General features: G+C 37.9%; 1 pseudogene; it reads left to right on the plus strand.

Moving 5' to 3' along the window:
* LOC104590800 (pentatricopeptide repeat-containing protein At3g21470-like) lies at nt 1–4,151 on the plus strand (annotated as a pseudogene).
* The last annotated feature ends 5,093 nt before the right edge of the window (nt 4,152–9,244 follow it).

Raw genomic sequence — 9,244 nt, forward strand, 5'->3', positions numbered from 1 at the left:
ATGACTTTGCAACTGGCGGATCATTCCATCAAGAAACCTCATGGCGTGATTGAGGATGTACTTGTGAAAGTGGGCAAGTTTATATTTCTTGTGGGCTTTGTTGTGCTCAATTTTGAGAAGGATCGTGATTGCACCTTGATCCTTGGCAGACCGTTTCTAAACATAGGGAAAGCCTTGGTTGATGTGAATGAAGGAAAGCTGACCCTTCGAATTGGTGATGACAAAGTGGAGTTTAACATGTCCAAGGCTATGAAGCATCCTATGGAGGAAGAACTTTGCATGAGAATTGATGTGATCGATTCATGTGTGAAAGAAATATGTCAAGTTAGTGAGGTAGAACAAGATTTTAAAGATGTCAATGTTCAGCACCTCAAACCATATGTAGTGGATGGAGAATTGCCTACCCCACCAACTGTGTACCTAGATGTTCATTGATCCAACTGCAACGTCGAGCTTTAGACGGAAAACAAGCGCTTATTGGGAAGCAACCCAATGTTGATAAGTAGTTCTTATTTTTATTTGTTTTATGCTTTTCTTTTTCGTATCATTCGAGTTTCTTTTCTAGGATGTTAATTTTGTGGATTGCTGATCTTTCTGAGTGTTTATCATTCTATCCTCCTAGTTTCTTTTGGTTCTTAGAAGCTAGAGGGTCCAAACAAAAGGAGCCATTCCAGATTTCAGAATGCTCTTCAGGGAAGTTCTCTAAACCCCTTCAATTACTTGAAGTCCCACTACCCTCATTGCTGAATTCATCTTCACATTCTATCTCTATGAACATTGAGGGAAATGTTCATGTTAAATGTGTGGGGTGATTAGGTGTGATGTTTTATTAATAGCAACAGTTTTTCTTTATTAATTGCAGTAGTCTTTTCTTTTGAATTTCTCTGTTCTAGGCAAAGCAAAATTTTTGCAAAAATTGTGTGAGCTATGCTTGGTACTAATAGTGTTTATCTTTTTTAGAGTCAATGAAAGAATGCTACTCATGCTATTTTTAGGACGTATCAAGTTAAAAGAATTTAGGGTGAATTTACTAAGTTGTAGTGTAAAGGGCATAAATTTAGGAAGTCAATTTGGTGTGTATGATACTTTTGAGATGCGGATTAATGGGTAGTTTAGCAAGGTAGCTAATGAATGAAGTTACATTTACTCCTTTGGATGCTATTGATTGTAACTGTAATGGAAGTCAAATTATTTACTTCAGAGACATGAGTTAAGGTCAATTAAATTAAAATGTGTCTACTCCAATGTTTTTGGTTGCTTAGTAACCAGGAATCATCATCACAAATGTCGATTTTCGCGTAAAACGGCGAATAAGAATAAAAGTATGCAAAGCATTCTAAGTATATTATATGTTGAGTAACCAGGTGCATTTGTTACCCACGTTTGTATTTGCGTCAAAAGGCATATTAATAACTTAGGAAAGAATAAAATGCCCCACAAGTGGTGTGTTGAAAAGCTTAAGTGTGGGGGTTCTTGCGAAAAAAAAAACAAGAGAAAAAGGCTGACCTTCAAGATCTCATGTGTTGGTTGGTGACTCTATGCTATTTCATTGGTAAAATCCATGGTACTTGAATTTGCAGTTGTATATTCTTTTGTTGACAATCTAGCTGAGTTGCTTATTATGAAGCATTTATAAAGTGTTCATATACTCATATTGATGTCTCTTGAATTTTCTTGAATTTACATTGTGAGTTGGTGATTTATCCTGGATTTAGTTGACTTGTGTGATCTTAATTAAAACATGGGCAGTGCATTAGTGAGACTCCTGTAATTAACATAGTGAACCGAGCATAGTTGTGTTTAATTTGAATCTTTTGCAAAGATTTTGCTTGATTTTGCAAAGTTTTTGCTTGATTTTGGACAAAATCTCCTAAAATTTCACTAGATAACAGTCTCCAAGTCTGACTCATCAAGAAAGGGTTCAAAAATCAAGTTCTCGTACAAGCGGGAGAGTGGTGAATTCCCGAATGAAAACTTGCAGGCTAAGGAATGGCTCCAGCATCTATCAAAACTCAGAACATGAAATTTGTAGAATTTTTGCTTATCTTTCCAACGCATCTTGAATCATCTCAATCGGAGTACGGATGAGAGAGTTATACCCAAATTACGATGCAGTGCCAAAACTATCCAGAATTACCCGATTAGCCTTGTTTTTCACTTAACGCCTCCTTTCGTGTCCTAAATCAAAATATAAGAATAATGAGTCCATTTAGGCACTAAATAAGTATAAAAGACTGAATATTAAGGGATAAAATTATAATAATTTTCATTCTCATCACTAGTTTTTGTAGATTTGCTTTGATCTAGTTTTCATAGATTTACTCTGATACAGTTTTTGCAGATTTACCCTGATGCAGTTTTCGTAGATTTACCCTAATCCTGTTTTCACATATTTATTGTGATCCAATTTTCGCAGATTTACCCTGATCTAGTTTTCGTAGATTTACATTGAACTAGTTTTCACAGATTTACCCGGATCTAGTTTTCGCAGATTTAGGTAGTGTTTGAGAACACTTAAAAGAAGTACTTCTTTTAACAAGTACTTCTTTTAAGACATGGGATCACACATTAAGTGCTTTTTAAGTACTTATGGGTGTTTGGTAAAAAAGTGGGGAAGAAGTACTTTTTATTAAAGAAGTACTTATTTAAAAAAGTGACTTCAAGTTGGCCTTTTTTAAGTACTTCTTGAAGTACTTCTCCAAAAAAATGGGTCGAATCAGTCCCTGATAATTCTTTATAATGCCTAAAATACCCCCACGAGGATTATACCTCCTCCATTCATTCAAAACTTAAACCCAAGTAGCGGCGCACCAGTTGTAGGTCCACCGGTGACGATCAGTGATGGACCCTATTCACCATCCGCTGGTGTCGTTCGCCATGCATAGAAAGGTGAGATCATCCAATCTCAATATGTGAAATATATACCGATTTTGCGAGAAACAGAGTCTCGTATCAGCTTCAGACGACAATTTCTCCATGATCCTTCGTGCAATAGCGCTTGTGTTCCCAGAGATAGTGCCGAACTCAGCCAGAACGATTGTCCCTCGCACCTGTCTTCAAAGAATATTCTCTAGTTTCTTTTCTGTCTTGGACAAATCGAAAGACATAACTAGCTCTAGTGGTGAACGACAATCGACAGAGAGGGAGAGGAGGTTGGAAGTCAGAAAGGAGAGTTCATGATGGCTCCAACTCATGGATCTTGGTCTCATCTCATAAAAAAGTACCTCTCTCAAGGAGCCCCGGAAGAAGCTCTTCTTCTTTACATCCAAATTCACCGCAAAGGAATCCACCATTATGGTGTTATTCCTCTACTACTCAAGGCTTGTGGATCTCTATACATGCTTTGCCACGGGAAAGCTTTGCATGCTGAGTCAATCAAAATTGGGGAGGATTTAGATGTGAGGATAGGGACTTCATTGGTTAGCATGTATTCTAAATGCCGCGATATAGTTGGTTCCCGCAAGGTATTTGACGAAATGCCCGATAGGAATATGGTAACATAGAATGCAATGATAGGTGGGTATTCAAGGAATGGTGACATGGGTTCTGCATCATTTATTTTTGAATGGATGCCAGAGAAGACGGAAGTTACATGGGCAGAGATGATTGATGGATTTGCAAGGAATGGGGATATTGTTGCTGCTAGGCATTTATTCGATTGCTCTCCACATGAGATGAGGAATGTGGTGACATGGGCTGTGATGATCGATGGATATGTGAGGATTGGGCAATTGGAGACGGCAAGGTAGCTATTTGAGGAGATGCCACAGCGGAACTACTATTCCTGGTCGTCAATAATTGCTAGCTACTGCAAGAAGGGTAACGTCAAGGAGGCGAGAGAGATCTTTGATTGCATTCCAGTCAAGAATTTGGTGAAATGGAATTCATTGATTGCTGGATATGCACAGAATGGATATTGCGAAGAAGCTCTGAAGGCTCTCACTAAGACGCAAGCTGAGGGATTTAAGCCGGATGAAGTTACTGTAGCAAGTGCATTATCAGCTTGTGCACAAATGGGTTCTTTGGATTATGGAAAAGAAATCCATAATCTTATAAATTGTAGCAATATCAAACCAAATCAGTTTGTCTTTAATGCATTGGTTGACATGTATAAAAATTCAGGGACTTGCATAATGCAAGAATGAATTTTAGGGTTAGGGTTTCGGTGAAGTGCCAAATAATTATTATTATTTATAATTATTATTTATTATTTATTATTTATTACTATTGTTTTATTATTATTGTGATTATTTATTACTATTATGATTATTATTATTATTGTTATTAATTGAGTCCACATGGCGATTCACGTGTGGGTCCATGTGGGCTCCTAGTTGTCATGAAGTGGGGTCGCTCTCAGATGAAATGTATAGTATAACATGTGAAAAGCATTGTATATATGTATGAGTGAAGTAAGGGTTAAAATTGTCATTTACATCAATATAAGCACTTATGGGGAAAGTAGCTTACCAAACATTCCCACCCCAATAAGTGCTTAAAAACATAATAAGTGATTTGAAAAGTGCGTTACCAAACAGCCTTAAGTAGTTGTTAAAATAAGTACTTCAAGTACTTGTTTTACAAGTACTTCTTTTAACAAGTACATAATCATCAAACATGGCCTTACTCTGATCTAGTTTTCGTAAATTTACCATGATCCAGTTTTCATAGATTTACCATGATCCAGTTTTCGTAGATTACTTTGATCTATTTTTCATAGATTTACTCTGCTCCAGTTTTCGCATATTTACTTTGATCCAGTTTTCGCAGATTTACCCTGGTCCAGTTTTGGCATATTTACTCTAATCTAGTTTTTGTCGATTTACTCAGATCCAGTTATCGTCGATTTACTCAGATCTAGTTTTTGCATATTTACCCTGATCTAGTTTTCACAAATTTACTTTGACCCAGTTTTCACAGCTTTACCCTAATCCAGTTTTCGCAAATTTACTCAGATCCAGTTTTCACAAATTTACCCTGATCCAGTTTTTGCAAATTTACTTTGGTCCAATTTTCGTAGATTTACTCTAATCCGATTTTTGCAGATTTACCCTTATCTAGTTTTTCGCAGATTTACTTTGATCCAATTTAGGCAGATTCACCCTAATCCAGCTTTCACAAATTTACTCTGATCCAATTTTCGCAGATTTACCCTGATCTAGTTTTTGTAGATTTACTCTAATCTAATTTTTGCAGATTTACTCTGATCCAATTTTCATACATTTACTTTGATCCAGTTTTTCGCAGATTCACTTTGATCCAGTTTTCGCAAATTTACTTTGATCCAGTTTTCATAGATTTACTTTGATCCATATTTTCACAGATTTACTTTGGTCCAGTTTTTGCAGATTTACTCCAATCCAGTTTTCACAAATTTACATTGATCTAGTTTTCACAAATTTTCTCTGATCCAATTTTCACAGATTTACTCTGATCCAGTTTTCACATATTTACTTTGATCCAATTTTTGTCGATTTACTCTGATCCAATTTCATAGATTTACCCTGATCTAGTATTCGTAGATTTACTTTGATCTAGTTTCATAGATTTACTCTAATCCAGATTTCATAGATTTACCATGATCTAGTTTTCACAGATTTATCCTCATCCAGTTTTCGCAGATTTATCCTGATCCACTTTTCACAGATTTACCATGATCCAGTTTTCGTAGATTTACATTAATCCAGTTTTTTGCAAATTTACATTGATCCAGTTTTTGTAGATTTATCCTAATTCAGTTTTCGCAAATTTACCCCAATCCAATTTTCACAGATTTACCTTGATCCAGTTTTGGTAAATTTACTCTGATCTAGTTTTTTGCAAATTTACCCAGATCTAGTTTTCACAGGTTTACTTTGATCCAGATTTTTGTAGATTTACCCTAATCCAGTTTTCGTAGATTTACCCTAATCCAGTTTTCGTAGATTTACCCTGACTCGACGTGGTTTTCACCTAGTGGCCTTTTTTTTTCAAAATATCCAATTTTTAGTAACTCCATAAGGTAAACTAATAAGTCGCTTTATCACTATTTCCGTTTTGTTTTCTTTCTTTTATAGGCAAACATACCTTGATTCTGAAGGTTCTTGCTACCTAGTAGGGGTCGCTCTACCAAGAATAAAATACCCTGCACATGATGAAACAATGCTATACAAGTACTCTTTTTTGTCTCAATCCTCCTCCCCCGTCTCGCCCCTCTTCCAAGCCTACCCTTCACAAAAATCTTTGTATGCTTCTTTTGGTCTTTGTTGTTTCGCAGTTTCCTACCTCACAACAAAGAAGGGCATTTGTTAGCACCCGATTTTTGCTCAGTCCACCGCCTGAACCCCAATTCACCCCAAATTCCTGATTAGACCCTTCCCATCCTTCTGAAACATCCAAAAATCCCAACTTTTAGCCCTAAAGCCCCCAAATTCATCGTTAAACCTGCCTGATACCTTTCTGATGGCTCCGATCAACCCCCACTTACACCACAACCCTTAGATCAAACACAACCATCAGACCCAGTACCTCCCAAAACACATACTCATAAAATTCCTGCTCAAAATTCCTCCGTTCGCCCATCCATCAAGCGAAGATTTCATTCTAATGTCTCGCGTTAGCCTAAGCACTTAGAACCCAGATCCCCTTGATCGTAAGACATCCAAACTGGATCAATCCATACCATTAAACTTCGGATACATCAAAATACCTACCATAAGTTCTCAACCTCGGATTCCCCCATCTGCCCTGCCATCAAACCAAGATTCCGCTCTAGAACATCACATTGACCCAAATTCCTACAATTTTGACCCTCTAAGTCTGATCAGGCCTCATCATCAAATCCCAGACACCCCCAAATACCCACCTATGAAATCTCAAATCAGAATACCTCTGTTTACCCTTCAATTGCACCAACGTTCCATCTCAAGGTCCTAGATTAACCGGATTACAAATTTGCCTGATCTGGGGCTATTTGGCTCAATCTAACCTTACCAATCACCTCAGACTACCCAAAAATCCTACCATATGAAATTTCATCCGAAACAAACCTTGTTTGCCCCTCGATCACACAAGGATTTTGTTTTAAGGCCCTAGATTAATCGAACTACTACCCTTCTAGATCTGTCAGACCTGGGCCCAATTAGCCCAATATAACCTTACCACCCACCTTAGACTGTCCAAAGAACCCAAATCTCAATCCCCAAATCCTTAAAACCCGTTATTGATCACATCTGATATCCCCAGATTAAATTACCAATTCACTTAAGACTAAACTCCCAAGATATCCCCATTCCAAATTACTAGAATACCCTTTGAACAAATTTCCAAAATACCCTTGCCCAAACTAACAAAATTACCCTCTCTCCAAATTACCAAATTACCCTTACACTAATACCCATACCATCCATTCCAAAATTTATTTGTCCTTTTAACCAAAATTACCCAATTATCCTTCCTAATCTACCCCTTCCGACCCCAACTTATCGAACTCCCTTAAAATTACCCAACTACCCCTTGCCCCAAATTACCTGGAAACCCTAAAGCCCTCAAATTACCAAATTGCCCTTCTTAACAAAATTACAAAATTACCCTTTGTACCCCAAGTTGTGAATCTTCCCTATTCCTCTAAACCCCACCTTTTTAAACCCCCTTTTCTTAGGTTCGGCAAAAGTCACCCTTCCCTCTCCCTATAAATAGAGGGCACCCGATCCAAAGAAGAAAGAGAACAGTGGTAGAGAAGAGCAGCTCAAGGGTATGTGAAGTCCCCCGAGTTAAATGAGTGGAAGAGGGATTTCTAAGAAGGCTTCTTAGAGACAAAGAAAGAGGTAGAGGGAGAGCATAGAGTTTCAAGAGAGAGAGAGAGAGAAAGCGAGAGAGGAAGAAAGAAGCGAGAGAGTGCTTTCCTATTTTCTGAGAAAGTGAGAGCTTCGCCTGAGAGAAAACTTCGAGAGTGGAGAGAAAACGAGAGAGAGCTTTGAGGCTAAAGAGAAGAAAAACATAGAGTTGTCGAAGAGAGAGGGGGGAAGGAGAGAATTCTTCACCATTCATTGTCCCTTTCCTCTCGGCAGCGACGACAGAAAAGCGTCATTCCCCCTAATCAATTCTCCAGTGGTTTCACATTCTTTCTCTTCTCTTCTTCTTCTTTTTCTTCTTTTCAACCTAGTTCTACTACTCCTATTCCTTCCTAATTGTCGAAATTTCAGTCACTATTCATATTTGAGTTCAGCTATACATCTCAGTCTATCACCGAAGCCCACCCAACATCAATCCAAGCTGAGAATAACCCTTGAAACAGCATCTCCAGAAGTTTGAAGGCTACATAGAGATAACACCATTACCACACATCTTGTCGAATCTTGATTTTGCTAGATATGTAATATGTTAGCTTAAGTTCATTTTCCTTATTTATTTATCTATTTTCTTTTTTTTTTTTGTTCCTTTTGTTTAGTCTGCCATTATGCTCTTGAATTCAAGTTCGAGAATCATTGTGTTCTCTTGCTTCAAAAAGGTTAGTAGGTACTTTCTCCACTCTTTTAGACTAATCCATCGAGTCCGAAGGTGAGGGTTCTGATAGAAAAGGGGTGAGAAATCACTCTTTTGCTCAAATCATCGTGTTCTCTTACTTCAAAAAGGTTAGTGGGTACTTTCTCCACTCTTTTAGACTAATCCATCGAGTCCGAAGGTGAGGGTTCTGATAGAAAAGGGGTGAGAAATCACTCTTTTGCTCAAACCCCTACATCCATTTCCTTTTGAGTTATTGGAGGATCTGAATTCTTAGTTTGAACTTAAACAAAGAGGGAATTTTAGCATTCACACTAGCCGGAGAGAGGGGTGCCTAACCCCTTCCCTCTCTCCCTCTCAACTTACCCAAATAAACCTTGCCTCGGTCGAGTGGTATGAAGTCACTATTTATTCCAAGATGTTTTACTAAAAGCAAATCTGGGAGCCCCATCACTCCCCTTTAGCTATTTCTGATGGGTGGCAACTCCATTTATTTGGGCCCATGAAGTGAACAGTCAGGGAGGGATATTTTCCGACGTTCACACATGTGGACTTATGTGAGGTCATTGTGGGGTTCCACGCCATACAAATCAGGCCTAAGTTCATCATGCAACACCCTTGGGTCATGAACCTTATAGTTGATGAGCCTAAGGCCCATAATTAATATGATTAATTAAGCTATCACATAACAACTTAAGTTGTCATGTAACATGGAGCAAATTTGGGTATGGAGGACCTAATCTTATAAGAAGATAAAGTATAT

The sequence above is a fragment of the Nelumbo nucifera genome, chromosome 1 (genome assembly GCF_055504915.1).
Source record: "Nelumbo nucifera cultivar China Antique chromosome 1, China Antique-T2T, whole genome shotgun sequence".
NCBI lineage: Eukaryota > Viridiplantae > Streptophyta > Magnoliopsida > Proteales > Nelumbonaceae > Nelumbo > Nelumbo nucifera.